Source organism: Fundulus heteroclitus, chromosome 2, assembly GCF_011125445.2.
Source record: "Fundulus heteroclitus isolate FHET01 chromosome 2, MU-UCD_Fhet_4.1, whole genome shotgun sequence".
In the NCBI taxonomy this organism is placed as follows: domain Eukaryota; kingdom Metazoa; phylum Chordata; class Actinopteri; order Cyprinodontiformes; family Fundulidae; genus Fundulus; species Fundulus heteroclitus.
Genome location: NC_046362.1, coordinates 9,260,838 through 9,278,545, shown reverse-complemented (window position 1 = coordinate 9,278,545; position 17,708 = coordinate 9,260,838). Strand labels below are relative to the sequence as shown.

The following is a 17,708-nucleotide window of genomic DNA, read 5'->3' as shown; positions in this document are numbered from 1 at the left end:
ACTGTGTGTGTGTGTGTGTGGACTTTACTTTCTTATCTTTGCTTATGATGAGGTAGCGGGCAGAGGACTTTGACAGCTTCCTGCCATTATGACGTCCCTAACACGTGCCACTCTTGGAGCTCATCAAATTATATCGCTTGAGGGTTTTATTGTCATTAAGTGTACCAGTGTATTACGCGCGCATGATTAATGTGTATTATGATGGGATCGCTGCGTGCTTGTGTACATTCAAAGTGTCCTGCTGTTTGCTTACAAGTCCTAAAAAAAAACAGCTGGGAGCCTTAGTGCCGACACCAGTGGATGTCGTGTGCGTCTAAACCGAGGGATGGCACGTTTGTCCTGAAACTGTCATCAATCCAGCTGCAGGTTCCACACATCATGCATGGCATTAGAGACAGGAGAGAGTGTGCAGCGTTGCTCAGTATAAAATGCAACGTCATGCTGATGGATTAGAGATGTTAAACGGCTGACCTAATCGGCAGGTAATATACAGTACGAGGGATCTATGCAGCAATGAGTTATTTGTACTTTATGAACTTTTCCAGATTTAGTCACAATAAGTACAAAGTTCAGCGGATTTCATCAGGTTTTTATGTGATAGACCAGCACAAAGAAGGGCTCTGAAGTGAAAGGGAAAACAGAAAAATTGTTTTCAAGCTGTTTCACAAATAACTATCTGGAAGCTGAGTGCGTTGTTATTCAGCCACTTTTACCGAGTCCCTTAAATAGAATCAAGTGAAAACAACGGACTTCAGAAACCAGTTAGTTATCAGTTTCTAACGTTATGACATTTAATCTTAGTAAAAATACAGGAATATGTGTTATTAGAGATCAAGCAGCACCTTGCAGACCCAGAAGACATCACGCAAGTTAATGAACTGAATATATTGCGATTTTCTAGTATATGCTAAACACTCACATCCCTAACGGAAACACATTCATACACCGAAACGCAGATTGGTAGGCAACTTGGCCCACATCGATGTGTGACAATCAAACTCACAACGTTCTGACTGCAACGCAGTAGCTACTCTACCCACTGAGCTGAACCACAGTCATCCCGGCTGGTCAGGAATACAGTTCTGGACAGCTTTAAAGCAGGATTTGGTCGTTAGAAAATAGCCAAAGCTTTGTATGTCTTGAAACAGGAAAGAGTTATGGCACAGCAAATCCAAACCCACCAAAACACGGTTGCCCATCTAAACTGACAGGCAGCCAGAGGGCTCATTGTAACTCTGGAGGAGTTGGACTGATCCACAGCTCAGGTGGAGGGGGGGGGGGGGGGGGGGGGGGGGGGATCTGTCGATTGAACACCTTTTAGTTGGGCACTCCATAAATCAGATTTTTAATGGAAAAGTGTTACAGAAGAAAGCTCTTGTTGAAAAAAAGGCATAAAAAGTCACTGCACATCGTGCTTGCTGTAAAACATGGTGGTGGCAGATTCATGTTACTTTCCCTTAGCAAGGACAGGGAAGCTGGTGAGAGTTGATTGGAAGATGGCTGGAGCTATTGGTGTGTTCCCTTTGTGCTGGGGACCCCAGTTGGAGAAAAACAACATCAATGGACCCTGAAGGTGGAGTTTCCCAGCAACCTCAAGTTCAGTATCTATGATGGCTGTCCTGATACAGAATGTTGTTAAAGATGTCAGAAAGACTTTCAACTAAGCACCTGTGAATGTTTATAGGTAGACGTGGAAAGCTTGTAGAGACGTACCCTAAAGACCTGCAGCTGTTACCGCAGCAAAAGGTAAAAATTCTGCAAATCATCGACTCAAGGGGACTGAATACAAACACATGGCACACATTTCAGAATTCAATTTGTTCAACTATTTGAAAATGATACTTCTATTTCACAACTATGCACCACTGTGTTGGTGTATCACATAAAATCTCAGTAAAATGCATTGAACCTAGCGATGGTGATGTGCCAAAACGTGAAAAGAACTCAGAGGGTGTGGCTACTTTTGCAAGGCACTGTAACCATTTGCAATAAACCACAGCAAAGCAGAGTTATAAACCTGGTCCAACAACAGAAATGAGTTACTGGGACCGTTTATTAGCAGGAATCTGTTCAAGGTGAGCTCCAATGTATCTGCAAGCTGTGAACATTTTAAAACCCGCCTCTCGCTGAGGCTGGAATCAGGGCCAAACAATGCAAAATGTTCTGGTTAGAGAAATAATAGCATTGACCTGGGTCTAAGAGGAAAAAAGAAACATCATGGGTCACTAAAGTAAACTAAGTTCATCATAAATACCCGTTCATCCAAACGTTTGTCTCCCTTCCCGGGAATGTCATCCGGCTCTTTTATGAGATCCCTGATGAGATATCCAGCCCCATCCAACCATGGCCAATCTTCCTGGAGCCGTGGAAATCTTCCCAAAAGTTCATGCCGGCTTAACGTGGTCCCTGGAGCAATGGCTGAAGAATGCAAGGGAGCTTTCTGGATGCTGGATGAAATTTGGGAAGTAAAGAGCGTCCCCCCTGGGAATCTGCCTCTGGCCTGTTGAAGTTTGTTTACCTTTTCCTTTACGGTGTCATCATTCACACGGGCCCTGCTCGCCGTGTGCAGCGGGTCTCGGAGCTCATTTGGATAATGAGCTTAACTGCAGTGTTTTTTTTTTTTTGTCTATTTGGTGTTGCTTTGATGTTGCCCAAAAGCTGTGAAAGTGCCACGTAAAAACAGTAGAGCATGGTGATGTTTCAGGGCGTCTGCTTTGTGGTGCAGTTATCCTCTCTTTTCCAGGTGAACGCCAGAATTCTTCATGCGGGACGGAGTAGCTGGAGGAGAGAGACAGCATATCTCCTTGAGGTCCCTCCTCCTCAGCTGTGGTTTTTAATAGGGGCCATATGGCTCACAGCTCAGGGCGCTGTGTGCCGGGGAGAGCGGCACAAGCTCTCTTTAAAAACATCAAATAATGTTGGATTTGCAGCAAACATGAATTGTATCGCTTATTGTCATCTCCAGTCAACTGGTAATGCGTCCCTATTCGTTGCACGGTTGGAGGATAAGCTCAAAACTTTTCCGGACGCGATCAACAACCTGCGGCTCTTTTGGCCCTTCACGTTGGCTCTTCGTTACTTTGGCCAAACTATAGGAGCAAGGTTTGTAAATGTTACAGTAATAAAAAAATTAAAAAAAGGCCAGATCTAGTATTTCATCTGAGTTGTTTCATGTTACATCTGTATAGAATTTCCACGGCAAAATGACAGTAATGATACAAGGAATTTTTCTTTGTTCAGCTGTTTGGCATTAGGCAGAAAACGACACGTTCTCAATCCACTTTCATAGATTTGGAATGTTTTATTAAAAAGAAAGTCTGTCTTCCCATAAAAGTTTGGATTTTTTTCAAATAACTAAAATAAAAAAGTATATATATATATATATATATATATATATATATATATATATATATATATATATATATATATATATATATATGAAAGAGAACAAAGATAGAAGTGACTCTTGATTGTGCATACTAACCCTTGGTCTGGACTACTCAGATAGGAGCTGTATCATTCAGTGAAGAACCGAAAACAAGATTTGAGATTCATAATTTTCATCACTTTTTCGGCATCATTTTCCCCTCACTGCTCAGTCTCTTATTCTTTTTTTTTTAGATGTTCTACCTTCGTGTGTATATCTGTATGATTCCCCAGCCTTTCCTTTTGCTGCCGGTCCACCTAATATTCCCCACTGTGGGACAATAAAGAATATTTCCGTGCTATATCTCTGTATCTACTATCAAAATGGTGACTGACTTATTTAATGCTGATTGGAGATCATTTTTAAAGCCGTTTGGATCAGGGAAACCTATTTCACAAAACTTAAATGGAGAGTAAATTTTTTTTTAAAGTGTTTTTTAAAATGTTAAAATACCATTTTGCTTTGCTTCATAGTCGTGAAATACACAACTGTGTATTGTGTAGCGAAAGGATCCATACAAGAACCGCCACTGCTCCTCTCATCTCTTTTTCTGGTCAACAAAATCAACACTCCCCAGTCTTTTTGCTGTTTTATTTTTTTTTTCCATTTCCCCCTTCATGTCCAGCTTCATGGTGAGCAGAATGGACCTCTAGCTGCTGTACTCATGCCAAACATCTGCTTTACCAAAGGAGGCTTTATACCTGCAAATCCTCCCTTCACGCCCAGCCCTTGATGATTTATTTTATTGCTGTTAAGGTATTATGTACAAACTGGTGCCAAACATGACAGAGGAGGAAGGGAAAAGGAACACAAAGGACAGAGTAAGAGAAAGAAACGGACAGACACTGAGAAAACATATAGATGAAAATCACAAATCCTGACAGCCGGCTGCTACGAATGCTCTCCATACGGCGACCGTGGGGAAAGGGGATCTACGCGAGAGCCACCACTGCTCCTCTGATCCTCTTTTTTCTACAAATCAACACACCCCCGGTCTTGTGTCTGCACAAAGAGACACTCAGTGGAACACGAACACCTCCGGCGACTCCTCCGCGGGCGCTCGTCTGCATTGTTGGCCGGCCTCCTGCCCGCGGAGCGCAGCAGGGTTGACGTGAGGACAGAGGAGCCAGCTCCAGCTCCAGCAGCGAGTCCTGGACCAGAGGAGGGAGGCAGTGACTCAGAGGAGAGAGAGAGGGTGAGTCAGCGTGTCATGTGCTGAACTAGCAAGGTATCAGTGTCCTGAATGGATTCCCCCTCCTGCAATCCCATGGGCCGCAGGGAGTCGGGCCTAATCCGGTCGGCACGTTTGTGGGAATGCTTTTATCATCTGTAACGGGCAACAGCCGCGAATGAGCGTTTAGGATATTCACTGGGGATAGTCTGGTCTTGAATAAGAATTTATAGAGTTAATGATGGCGAGCTGCCGTGGCAACGGTAGCTTTTCACAGGGGTCGAATGTCCAATTCATACTCCCTGACCTTTTTTACGTTTTGTCAGGTTGCACCCACACACTTCAGTGGACTTTATCTGGATTGCACGTGAAAGGCCAACACAAATTAGCACGTTACTGTGAAAACAGGAACAAAAGCCATGCATTCCTATTCAGCCTCCCAAAAGTCAACACTTCTTATAACCCTTAGGGAGTAACTACAGCTGAAAGTCTATCAAGTTTTTCCATTCTTTAACTTTTTCTTTTTTGCAATTTTTTTTTTTTTTTTTTTGCAGCCTCAAACAGGCTTTCTTCGTCTTTCTTCTTTCTTCTTTTAACTCCATTTACTTCCATCCACCTTGCCATCAGCTCTGACCAGCTTTCCTCACCCTGCTGAAGCATCCCACAGCCTAATGCTGTCATCGTCATGCATCATGGTGGAGGATGCGTTCAGGATGGTGTTGCGGTGTTGGTTTTTCACCACACATACAGTGTTTTGCACGCGGGCCAGAAAGTTCAGCTTTGGTCTCATCTGAGCAGAGCAACAACTGTGGGATTCTTATGACTTTCTTATTGCCAGCCTTTAAAAGAGACTGGGTTGGTGCAGCGCACGAATAAAGGTTGTCCTGACACTGAGTTGTGGCTCCCTGCAGCTCCTCCAGAGTTAACATGAGCTTCTTGGTTGCTTTTCTGATTAATGCTCTCCTTGCTCTGACTTATGGAGGGCAGTCAATTGCACTGTTTTTTGTTTCTTTTTGATTACACACTTTGCTCATTTTTATTTCTAGAAATATAAAAATGTACACATATCTCTTCCGTGTCCTCTTAACAATTGTGCACTATTTTTAGTTATTAAATAATAATTACCAATTAGATATATTGAATGCTGTGGCTGTAACATCACAAAATGTGAAAATGTTTTACGGGTATGGATCTGTTTGCATTGTATGTGACCACCCCAACCCATTTCATATGTTTTCAGCTGAGGAAGAACTGAAATGATCTGGGCCTAGCAAAAAAAAAAAAAAGAAAAAAAAAAAAAAGAAAAGAAAATACATAGTCATCCTTCTTTCCTCTTTCCTCATCTATTCATACCCCCACCTTTGGAAAATCCTAGGCCTCGACGCTGGGCAGCAAGAAGGGGGTAAACAATGCCTGGAATGTAGAAAAGAAAAAGACAACTCGACTCTTTTCGCCTCCTCCTCGTCTCAGGGTGTGATGGGTTCAGGTTCCTCTCACAGAATGCTTTCTTGGAGCGCAGGATGAAAAAAAAAAAAAAAAAGCTTTATCCAGACAAACACGTTGTCACATCTGACAGTTTCTGTCCTTCAGAAGAACCTCCACGAGCGACGGTTCCAGCTTTTACGTCGAACCGCTGTCACTTTTCTGTAAAGATTTACGTTTTAACGTCTTCCAAATAATGGGACAACACTTTAAATCAAACGATAAGACTCAAAAGAAGCTTTGTTGCTACTTTAAGAGTTCTGAGTTTTTTTAATTTTTTTTTTTTATTGATTAATTCAGAGCACGGCATTTCTTGCAGAACCTCGGGGCAGCCGGAGAAAGAGATTTCCTTTCTCCAGTGGTCATTATCCCTCACCAAATACATTATGTCAGTAGGGCTGCGCTCAATGCCTTTTAATAAGCATCACAGACACACTCTCACTGTGGCTTTGCACTGTGCATATGCTTCCTCCCTGCTGATTGAGTGCGTTTTCCCCTCCAAACAAACAAGGGTTTGAATAAATTAGATTGCATAACATCCCATTTTCCTTTGAAGTGAGCCTCCAATAACTTTCTGTGAGAAAAACTTAACTCTAAGAGAGGGTTGACTGGGTTGTGTAAATGCCACAATGAGTTAAAGAGTAACATCAAAGCGACGTGTTTCTATTGACACATACAGACAACTGCAATAATTCCTTGTGCCATAGATAGCTAAATGAGATAGGTCTAATGAACTTAAGCTCTAGCTAGTTATAACTCACTCTCAATGTAAATTCAGCATGCTTGGACATTGCTGGGTGGCGTTCCCCAGGGTTCAGTTTTAGGTGCAAAGTTATTTCTAAAGAGTTTACCCTGCAACCCTGTTAAAACGGCAGGTTTTTGTGATGTATAATTATCATTATAATAAATTATGCTAACTTTAACTCTTCAGCTGAAAAGCTTTCAGCAGATATAATGGGACACAGACCCTGTTCAATTCAAGTAAAAAGCAAACAAATTTGTTAGAGGAAAAAGTGCTCTTTTTGATTGAGTTTCAGCATTCAGGTTCCTGGAGTTCATAATTAGATTAATTCTAGTGAATCTGAAAAAAAAACAACTTCTAAATGAATAAAGTTCAGTTGTCCCAAGTACGATTTTCAAGGGAACACTGAAACGTAATACCAGATGTAGCGATGGATATGATCAATATCGGAAAAGAGAATTAATAATAATTGAATAATTGGTAATTAACTTGGCTGAAATGGCATGGCCTAATATGTGTAATAATTGTGTTATTAGTGATATGTTACAATTTGCCACTTGAAAAAGTCACGTTTCACCAGAGGGTAATTATTAGCATATGAATGACAACTGGCAAATTTCGCAGATGGCAGTGCCAGGCCCCTCCCTCCGTCCTGCATTTTAAAAAACCAGTCTGCCATTAAAAATGTTCACGTGTTTCATTCTATGGAGAAGTGGAAGTGGATATAATGCACAACATAGCTTTTTTTTTTCTTTTTTTAAAAAGCAGCTGCTCACTGGAGGTCAGTTATTTGTGCTCCTCGGCTCCCCAGGTGGCACTGCTCTGTCTGGTTTCAGGTATTAGCTGCTGGTACAATAGACCAAACCACTGTAACAACAATGGTGGTGTTGGTGGTGGGAGGAGAGGGGGCACAGTATAACGGTGCCTCCCATTTGCCTTGGAAAATGAAAATAGGAGCTAGGAATGGGGTAAAACAAGAAAAAGCATTTCGGTAAATACAGAAGTTGGGATTCCAAAGTAATATAGTTTTTTTTTAATTAATAAAGGTTAGGATTCCAGTATGGGAACGGCCAGGTAAGCTGTTGGCTCCATCCAAAAACATCTAATTATAGCTCCTAGCTCCTGCTCCTTGACCTTTCATGGGGTCAACATTAAGAACTCTATTGTAGGTAAGAAAGGAGCTTCGGACTGCTGTGCCGATTTCGGACAGCCTTTAACTCCGAAATCATTATGTGACGGAAACGCACATGGATGATTCTAGTCAAATCTGGCCCTACAGCCTTCTAAAAATTTACTACAAAGTGAGCGTTCTCTTCTCTCGGGCTATTTTCGTTAATTTCTATGAGGTGGGCTGTGCTTATACATCATGTCACGCAAAGAATTGTGGGATTCCTTATAGCTCTTTTGCACCGATAAGGGACATTGCAAGGTTCCTATGCTAAGTTAGCCGTGAGAGGAAGCATACAGCCTCCTTTTCCTACCTCCTTCCTTAGTTACTGCACCATTCGGACAGTATTTCCGCTGACGCACTTCCGCTTTGGCTAAAGAAAAGAGTCCTTACCCAAAACAGGTATTCAGGTGAAGCCGTTGTTTTGTTTGTACTTCTTATAAACGTCCTTTAAAGCTGTTCTTTCCACATGCAAACACCACTTCTAATTTGTTCGTTTCAGAGTTGCAGCCACTACATGTAGCCTACATTTCTTTTAGACTTGTAAAATAAACATGTTTTATCAAAGCTCACTGTTGTTGATGCAAGGTCAGGTTACCAGTCAATAGCAGGAATGGCAGATTTCATTTTTAAAAATTATTTAAATATATGTATCTTTTTTACTGGGGGAGATAAATCTTTGTTTTTCCCAGATTGTGAGGGTTGGGATGACTGATGTCCCCCTATCATCACCTGATGTCCCAATATACCTGACTTCCCCCTGGTTGTGCCGCCCCTCACATGATGGCACCCTGGACCAAAGGCCTCATGTAAGATAAACCGCTACTTGTAGCAGGGCAGCGGGAAGAAGCACACACTCGCGTTTACAACACGGAGTTCAGGACGTGCTCCTCGCTCACATTTTGGATTTCACAGTCGGTTCGGCGTCACTCCTGGACTGCGCGTGCACGCCTCCTGCTGGCCAGCCCAGTCCCTCCGCGGCGCGCGCGCGCCCGCATCAGCTCGACGGGAAAAGAAAAGGAAAAATAACTGCAGCGGCTCGCGCTGTTGCAGGAGCCACGCCGAGCGGAGCGGTGTCCGAAAAAAAACCACAGCCTCTAACTGGACTTCTGCTACTCACTCCGGGGGTTGTTGTTGTTTTTTTTAAAGGGGGAGCAAGGGTTGGTCCAGTCGAGGGGGGGAAAAAAAAAGGCTTGTCAGGACCCGGAGTTATTATTGCCAAGAAGTGGGAGCGGTGTCGACGAGGAGACGTTCGGGGAGGTAAGGAAAAGTTAGCCCGCCGGTCGGGCTTCCTTCTCTCTCATTCAAAGTGTCGCCAGTTTTTTTCCTCTAGTTTGTACAGCTGAGGGAAAGCCGAGAAAAGCGAGCGGCTCCGGGTTTAAAACGTCGGCTCCTAGTGTCCGGGCTTTTTTTTATATATATATATAACTTTTCCCAGCCTCCAGGGATGTGAAGACAGCGGAGGAGAAGTTTCTAGCGGCCGAGTTTTTAGTCTCTCCCTGAACTGGCTTCGCTAGCTGCTGTCAGAAGTTTGTGGCGAAGCTGAAACATAAAGAGGGCTGCTGCGGTTCAGCCCCAGCGCAGGTAAAGGCAGAGACGGCTAGCAGCACCAGGCTCGGACTGCTTCCCTCCGTGTTTACCGAAAGGGGCTGGGCAGCGGCGGGGTTAGTTTTTAGCCCGAGCGGGGGGTCTTTGTCGGGGAGTGGTAGCCTCCACGGGATGTCAGCTGCCCGTCATGCTGCCCCAGGCTCCCCCGCTGTCTGCCACCGGGGCTGGCATGCTCCTCAGCCGCTGCTGGTCTACTCTGTTTGATGCCGTCCCTCCATGGCATCATGTTAATCTACTAGTTTTGACCATTGACAGGTTTTATGGACTGCGTTGTCATCTTACTTTTATCCACTTTGCTTTTTGAATCCCTCTTAGAAGTAACAAAAAAATATATCGGATTAATTTTTTTTAATTTTATTATTGTGGTAATGTTAATTGTTTTGTTTTGTTCTGCTGGGCTCGTTTGGGTTGCATCCCTGTTTTTTAAGAGGGAACTGAGTTGACCCAATTATTTCTAGGTTTAGGGTTGCATTTATTTATCTGAACTTAGTTTTGGGATCATCAGCGTGAATAATGTTGCTGCTGCCAAGAGGAGTACTGATTGGGCTTCTCCTGGCCGATACTTGTTGTCCATTAAGGACAATCTACCGTATTAGTGCTAGGGATGCAATAAGTCATGGTTACCATAAGGGCTCCACAAAATCCTGAAATATTTGATAGGGGCACTTTAACTGCAAATTGCTATTTTGATCAGAATCAGACATACTTTAATAATCCCAGAGGGAAATTACTTACAACTTGTTTATTGATCACCCCCATTTTATGATTTTGAAGGGTCCTTACAGTCCGTCTAACTCAGGGGTGTCAAACTCATTTCTATATAGGGCCACTTTGGCGTCATGAAGTCATTAAAAGGGCCGGGTGCACCTGTATAGACGATACTTTTCATTTCATAATTTCATTCCAGTTCACATAGAAGTATAAAAAATGCACAGTAACATAAAAGTAGCAACCTTAGGCCCAGTTTATACAGTTTATCTGCAAAAAAAGTTGATATTGGGGTGAGTTACACTTACAGGAGGCACAGATTTAGCCACTCTATACACTTTAAAAGGATATATGCCTCCACTTTATGACATGATGCCTTTTTTTTGGCTCTTGAGGGCCGGATTATTTACCTTGATGGGCCGGATTCGGCCCGCGGGCCTTGAGTTTGACACCTGTGGTCTAACTGGTGATATGTCTGATCGATTAGCATCAGGTGATCGTCTGATACTTTAAATATAACATCTAGCTCCATATTATAGTACACTGCAATCGCAACATTTAACAAACTGATGCTGCGATGAGTGTTCAGGTTGGATATATGGTGCTGCTCTTTTTTTCCCCCCACCCTAAAATCAATTAAGAATTAGTGATACTCTTTTGAAATGCATCTACCATTAAAAGCAGTTTGTGTTTTGACTGTGATATTTAACAACTCAGTACTGAATGCAGCTTCTCAGACACACTTCATACAGAGACGTGTCAACCACTGAAAAGCAGCAGGCGTTAAATGCAGCCATGATCTGGGACAACTTGTTTATTAACTATTCCCGTTTCATGGATTACCTTCATTGTAGCCGAAGTTCTGCTCCTGTCGAGCAGGACCGCCAAGCAGTGAGACGGGTGAGAGATTTAGCTTGAAGCAGTTTGACCAGATGGCCAAACCACCTCAGCTGGCTCCTTTCGATGCGGAGAAGCAGCGGCTGGACTTTGAGCCCCCCCCTACACACACATGTCCCACTTTGAAGGGCAGAAATACATTGATTGTTTGTTATGCCCTGTCAACCTTCATGTCTTGTAGCATAATGGCTAGTACAAAGAAAAACTACCATAGGCTGAAACTCAGGTGTCCGTTGTGTTGTGATGCATCTCAGTGCGACACCGTCCAGCGTGTGTTAATACCAAGAAACCATTTTCAAGAAGCACCGATTTGCTCCGGGTTTGTTTTTGCAGCATTTCTGCCTGGCAGCATGTTGCCGCCTCGCTCCCGTCCTCGAGCCTGAAGCCTGCTCCGGCCTGCTACAGTCAGTCGATGTGGTACTGTGGGGTAACGGCTGGGAGTCGACCGAAACCCACCGCAGGGCTGGACCAAATATTAGAAAAAAGCATATCGATAAAATGGAAATCATATTGGATCAATGTCGATGATTATCAACATATTCAAAACATGTATTTAAAGTGCAGTCCTGGCCAATTTATGCTGTTGCTTGGCGACCTATTTTTAGATACAGAACACACAAACTCAACCCTTTATTCAACTAACTTTTTTCTTTTTTAAAAACTTGCTGTTTTGGTAAAAAGAAAGGTGCTCTCTGAACTCTCTGAAGGGGGGCGGAGCTTGGTGATGGAGCATTCCTGGGTCTGCGTTGTGATTGGTTGGGAGGATGTAATGACTGTAATATTAACCTACATGGCTGGAATGCAAAAGGAAGGAAAACTGTTATTTCATTTAACTTTTTATTGACCCTTTTTTTTCTTCTTAACATCGATACACGTCTATCGATCGATATCTATTGTTATTGAATTATCACCTAGCCCTAACCCTTGCCCCGTTAAAAAACAACAAAAAATTTGTTTAAATGCAGACTTTATCGAAGTACGGCTCTAGGGTTTATGTGTGTTTTATTAAACAAAAATTTTTTTTATCAAAGTACATACCATTAGCTTATGTATTTATAGACTAAAACAGTGAGTAAAAAATAAATACTTCACTAAGGATCTGCCAGTCACCATCAGAGCTGGTTAAGAGGAAATTGGCCGATTCTTAAATAGCACAATAAACAAGGCTCTTTTTATTTCATTATTTTGTGTTTACTTAAAAAAAACAGGGATCAAAGAGCTCCTTTCAAATAAGTAGCAGAAAGTTAATGCTGAAACAGGCTAATTTGAAGCTGAAAAAAGTTGGACAAGTTGGAAAAAAGTAATTAATCCCAAACCTTTGGATGGAGCCAGCCAGCCCTTTTCTCTTTTAACCGTGAGGTCGCAGCTTCTGTGCTCGTTATTTTTCATTTATTTATTTTCTAGCCGTTTTAGTTAAAGGAAAATGTTAATTTGTTCTAAGTGTCACAAGTTCAGGTCAGTGAAAGTTTAAGTACATCAGCGCCCTGAGCCTGGACTCATTGGGAGCACACGGTGTGCTCCTGCTAACTGAGCTCTCCTTTTGTTCACTGGTGGGGGGGTAGACTGAACTCCTCTGTTCCTCTTTTTACTCACAGGCAGGATGACAGAGACGCCGCCTTCTGGCGCTCTCTCACGTCTTCACCTGAAACGGAGCTAGATGCTCGTCCAGAGAGCCGTGGGGGACAAATATTTGTTGGAGGGTTTCCTACATGTCCGAGTCGGGAGCATACCTCTCATTCTTGTGGCGAGCAACAGGAAGATTGTGTTTTGTGGCCATCTGGGTGTTTGTTGTAAACAGAGCAGCTGTGGGCTCTTCGGTTGCCGTGTTTTCGGGCCGTTACACACGCAGGCCGCCCGGCGTAGGTTGGCCGCTGAGATCGTCAGAACGTTGCGTCTCATTTTCACTTTTATGAATTCGTAATCTGTTGTGAAGCAATAAAACCCATTAGCAATCAATCAGATCAGTCATGCTAAAGGTGGCCAAAACATACGCCGGGTACTTCTCTTCCTGAGAGGAGAGTTTTGCCAGATTTCAGCGAAGCAAATTCCAACCGTAGAATCTTTTAATTACTGAATGGAAAAGACTGATGGTGTGAAAACTAAACGGTGAACCCAGGAGTCTGATTTGAGTGGACTGATCTAATGTTGTTTGTCGTTTTGTTTGGGTGAGAGCACACAAACGAGTTTGAATCGGTTTCATATGACTAACATTTGTTTTTGGGTTTCGAATGGATGAGGCATCCCAGAATGCTTCACTGAAATATACAAAACATTCTCTTCTAATTAGCTAATTACTGGAATTTGAGCTACGGAGCTGCACAGCGTGCACAAACTGCATTACTTATCTACACAAGAGTGGCATGAAAGCACTGAATTCTCTGTTATACTAATTATTTACCATTTTAATTCAGCCCCAAAGTCCATTTAATTGTATATTTAGATAAAGCTTTTTTTTTTTTTTTTCTCTGTGGACTAATTTGATATGTGACTGACTCCATAGGCGTTTCCTTATGGTGTGAAATTTAGTTAAATATGTGTACTTATATGAGCTTTCTGTTTATTAAAACAATTTATACTGGTTAAAAAAAAAGACTTCAGCTCTTAGTTTCCCTCATATCAGCATAATTAAAGAAAGTTCAATCCTTAGCACAAACTGAAGTCTTTTGCTTTCTGCACTAAAAGAAATTTGTAAGCTTGGCTGCAGAAAATGTCTAAAACCAGCAATTTAGACAAAACATTTTTGTAATTCATAATATATATTTTCTGAGCTTATAGATGGTAGATTTCTGTTTAAAGCAGATATGTTTTTGTCTTAGATCTGTATATTGTTCTGCCTTGTTCCTGTGTATAATGTTCTCACCTCTCAATGTTTCCTAGAAACAATCAGTGGGCTGCGATTTGCAAAACGCTCAAACCAGCTTTAATAATTCTTTAATAAACACAGATGCTTGTTGAGCTATTATCTGCATACATTACATTAAAGTACCAGACCCTGTTTATCTTTATCATCTGACGTTATTCTGCCTCAATGCAAGAAATCTGAAAAAGTGTTCGAGGCGAGGCGAACAGCTCAATATATGACGATATTAATCTGAGGCCATATCTCCAAGCTCTAACTATACCCACTGTGAATTAGGTTGGTGGCAGCATCATGATGTGGGGTTACTTTCACATAGTTAGGTTTTTTCCTGTGGATAAAATAATGAGCAGTTCTTTATAGCAGCTAAATATTGATTTCTAGGGTACATCCAAATCAGCCTAAGAATGACTTCATGAGTGAAAAAAATCAAGTTTTGTAACGGCCTAGCCAAAGTCCAGAGCTAAAGCTGACATCTTTGGCTTCCCCTGAAAAAGCCGAGGACATGAGACGTCCTCACAATGAAGGGTAGGAGAACTTAGCTTATTTAGTTTGCATATTTCCTCCCAAACAGATTTTTACGTTGACTTCAGGATTTGTCAAGGTCTGACACATGGCATTTCACAAGGGCAGTTTTATTACTGACTGCCAGGTGATCACATGATAAACAAAACACAAACATTTCTAATTTGTCACAATCCATCACAGGTAGCCTACAGATGCGTAACTAGCGAGGCTGCACGATATTTTACAAGTTTATCATTATTGCATGATCGCTGATTGCAATGTGCATATCACAAAGACCCTGCAGTGCAATACGTCTGATTATTTAAGCACCTCAATGCCCCTAATGTTTGGTGACGTGTTGCATAATGCAATATAAAACGTTTGAGAAGGTAGAGGTGCGATCGTTAATAACGGAGGTACAGCCAAGAGATCACAAGTCCGACAGAGGCCACCTTTTCATGAATGTTTTTGTTTTTTAGCTGCGACTCTATGTTTGCTGTGATGCTAAAGCGGAAAAAAAACCCATTAATGCTTTAATCGTTCATCAGAAGCTACACCGTTATCGCAACATTTAACAATATTATCGCATATCGCTACGTTTCCTTATATTGTGCGGCCCTAACAAGCTGCATATTTATCTGAAAGAGTTCAACTCTGCAATCTCGCTTTTTATCTAAGCCACAGGCTGCAACGTTGTTCTCTGTTTACACCAGCAGGAATTTGGCAGTGGCGTTTCTTTTCACACACACACACAAAACAAACCAAAACAAAACCATTTTAGGTGTTTTTGAAGGCCAACGTGCCTGATAAAGTGCAGCTTGGGCTGGAGGCCATCTTCTAAATGAGCTGGGCTCTGCTTGCAATCAAGGCAAAGCTGTTTTCTCCTGGTTTGGATTATTGGACATGATCTAATTTGCGTTGGAAGGTGCGTGTCTTGACTTAAGCCAAATCCTTTGCTTTTAGGCAGTCAGGTTGTGTCTGTGGAAGTATAATGTCATTTCAGTCATCTAGGTTCAGAAGAAGACGGCAGGACAAATTCAAGTGATCCACAGGACCATAGAGGTCATGAAAATAAAAAAAAGTTATATTACTGCAAATGCTACCATTATGATTACCCTAGAAACCTCCTACATGTGATGGCATGGCACCACCATGCTGGTTCATGTTGATCAGATAAACACAATCATTTCAGGCCCACAGCTTTCACTGCGCACTGCGCATTAATATTCACATTGGCGTCTTAGACGTTCAGCAGAATAGGGGTGAAGGTTCCTCCCGCTCTGATAACGTACAGAGCCAATTAGGGATGGAGGTGTGAAGTGGTAGGCGACCAGTGCAGCGCCCTGATTCCCACTAAAGCTGTTGCTGAGCTGATGCACCTCTGAGCCGTCCCATTGGTCGGTTTCATTATCAGAGGAAGAGGCTGTCGTCTTTTTTCCACCATTGAGCTAGAGGTGCTATTTGTTGGTCTGAACAAGCAAAATACTTTGTTTTTGGGCGATTATACACCTGTTTTTATTGATCAGAGTATCAGTTCTGTTGCTTTCTTTCCTTTTATGGTGTTGCTGATGGCTTTATGTTTCCTGTTGCCAATTTCTTCACGTTCTACAGCTGCTCTGGTTGACCTTTTAAGAGGAATGTTGACTGTGTACACAGTGATTATTTGGGAACCTGAAGGCTCTGGCGCTGCTGATAAGCTGCTAACTAGAACCTGACCTTGGAAATGTCAGCGTAATGAGCTCGTAGCTGAGCTCTATAGCTTTGCTGCATTAAAAACATCTCAAATCATAAATTAATTAAAAGCTATATAGTCTTTTTGGAAAGATTACCTCATTTTAACCATTATCAGAGAGCATTACTGACATTAAGCTAATGTTCTATTTTATTTTTTTTTACATTCAAATTAAAATAATTTTTAAGATCTTTCAGATGATTTGTGGATTTATAAAGAATATGTGTGGAAATGCATATGTATAGGACCAGTATGTTGTAATGCTAAAAGTGATGTATTATGCATATAAAAGACTGTTTTTATTACTTAATTATGAAATTTAATTTCATGAAGAGGTACTATATGTTTATTATTATTATTATTGATTTATTGCTTATATGTTTCAATACCAAGTGTAAAGTTTCAGGATGGTTGTAATAATAAATGAGCTGGTGATGCTCTGATTGCTTAGTAAATGGTAAAGTGAGTCTGTGACCGGCTGCCGTTGTTGGCACCAAGCCTCAACGATTGTCAGCAGTTAACGGTAAACGTAATTACTCCCAGATTCCACCTCCTCCATCACCGCTCCGTTCTGTTCAGGTCGGACCGACGGAGCAACCACGTTGTTATTTTAATCAATGAGAACGCATCCTCCATGACTGCTCTGAACGTCACCGTCAGCGGACCCGCTCTCCGCCGTTCATCGTCACAATACGGAACAACTCCAGTTTTCTGCTCCGTTCCGGTCCGTCGGGATCGGGCCGGGTCAGGCTCCACAATTACAATAGTAGAAAACAGGAAAAACAATGCTGTTAACAGAAGTTGTTAACTACAAATTAAGTAAATGTTTTTTTTATATTCACAATTAAATTAAATTGTTTTATCTAAATATTAGATGCAAACCACTCTTTTTACACCAAATAAGAAAGCAGATTTGAAATGTGGTCATTCTCTCCAAAACGATTAGCATTTTGCTTGTAATGATGATGAGCGCACATGCTCTCCTCAGGCTCCAAGAAACTTCGGAGCGGAGCTAGACGGAGCGGAGCTAGACGGAGTAGCCGTGGATGTAGCAGGCTTTCACGGACTCACAGAGGCTGGGTAAAACGAACCCCTACAGGAGAGGAGGATGTGGAGTCACGCCTTTAGGCATGCACCAATCAGATGCTGACCCGAATCAGATGATTTTCAGGTAGATGTGCCTCGGTGCCTAAACTGTTGGTCACAAACAAACTTGAAAACCCAATTTTATTCCAGTCAGTGAATGCATCATAAGGTCTGCTCACAAGAAGAACATAACAGAAACCCTTCTTATATATTCCTTTTACCGTATGTTTTGAACCATAAGGTGCACTAGATTATAAGGGGCAGTAAATATTCTTCCTAATTGTGTAATATCGCTCCGCCCCTCCGTGCACACAACTCTCTCC

The 17,708-nt window shown here is 42.1% G+C and overlaps 1 protein-coding gene across 2 annotated transcripts in view; it reads left to right on the top strand.

Annotated features, from left to right (window-relative positions):
- Window positions 1-8,892: 8,892 nt before the first annotated feature.
- peak1 (pseudopodium-enriched atypical kinase 1) overlaps window positions 8,893-17,708 on the top strand; it is a 109,701-nt gene continuing 100,885 nt past the window's right edge. The window contains exon 1 of one of the 2 annotated variants that reach the window (XM_036147299.1): window positions 8,893-9,250. The gene's annotated coding sequence lies outside the window, so the exon portion shown is untranslated. The remainder of the gene's footprint in view (window positions 9,251-17,708) is intronic. The other variant, XM_036147298.1, reaches the window with a different exon arrangement.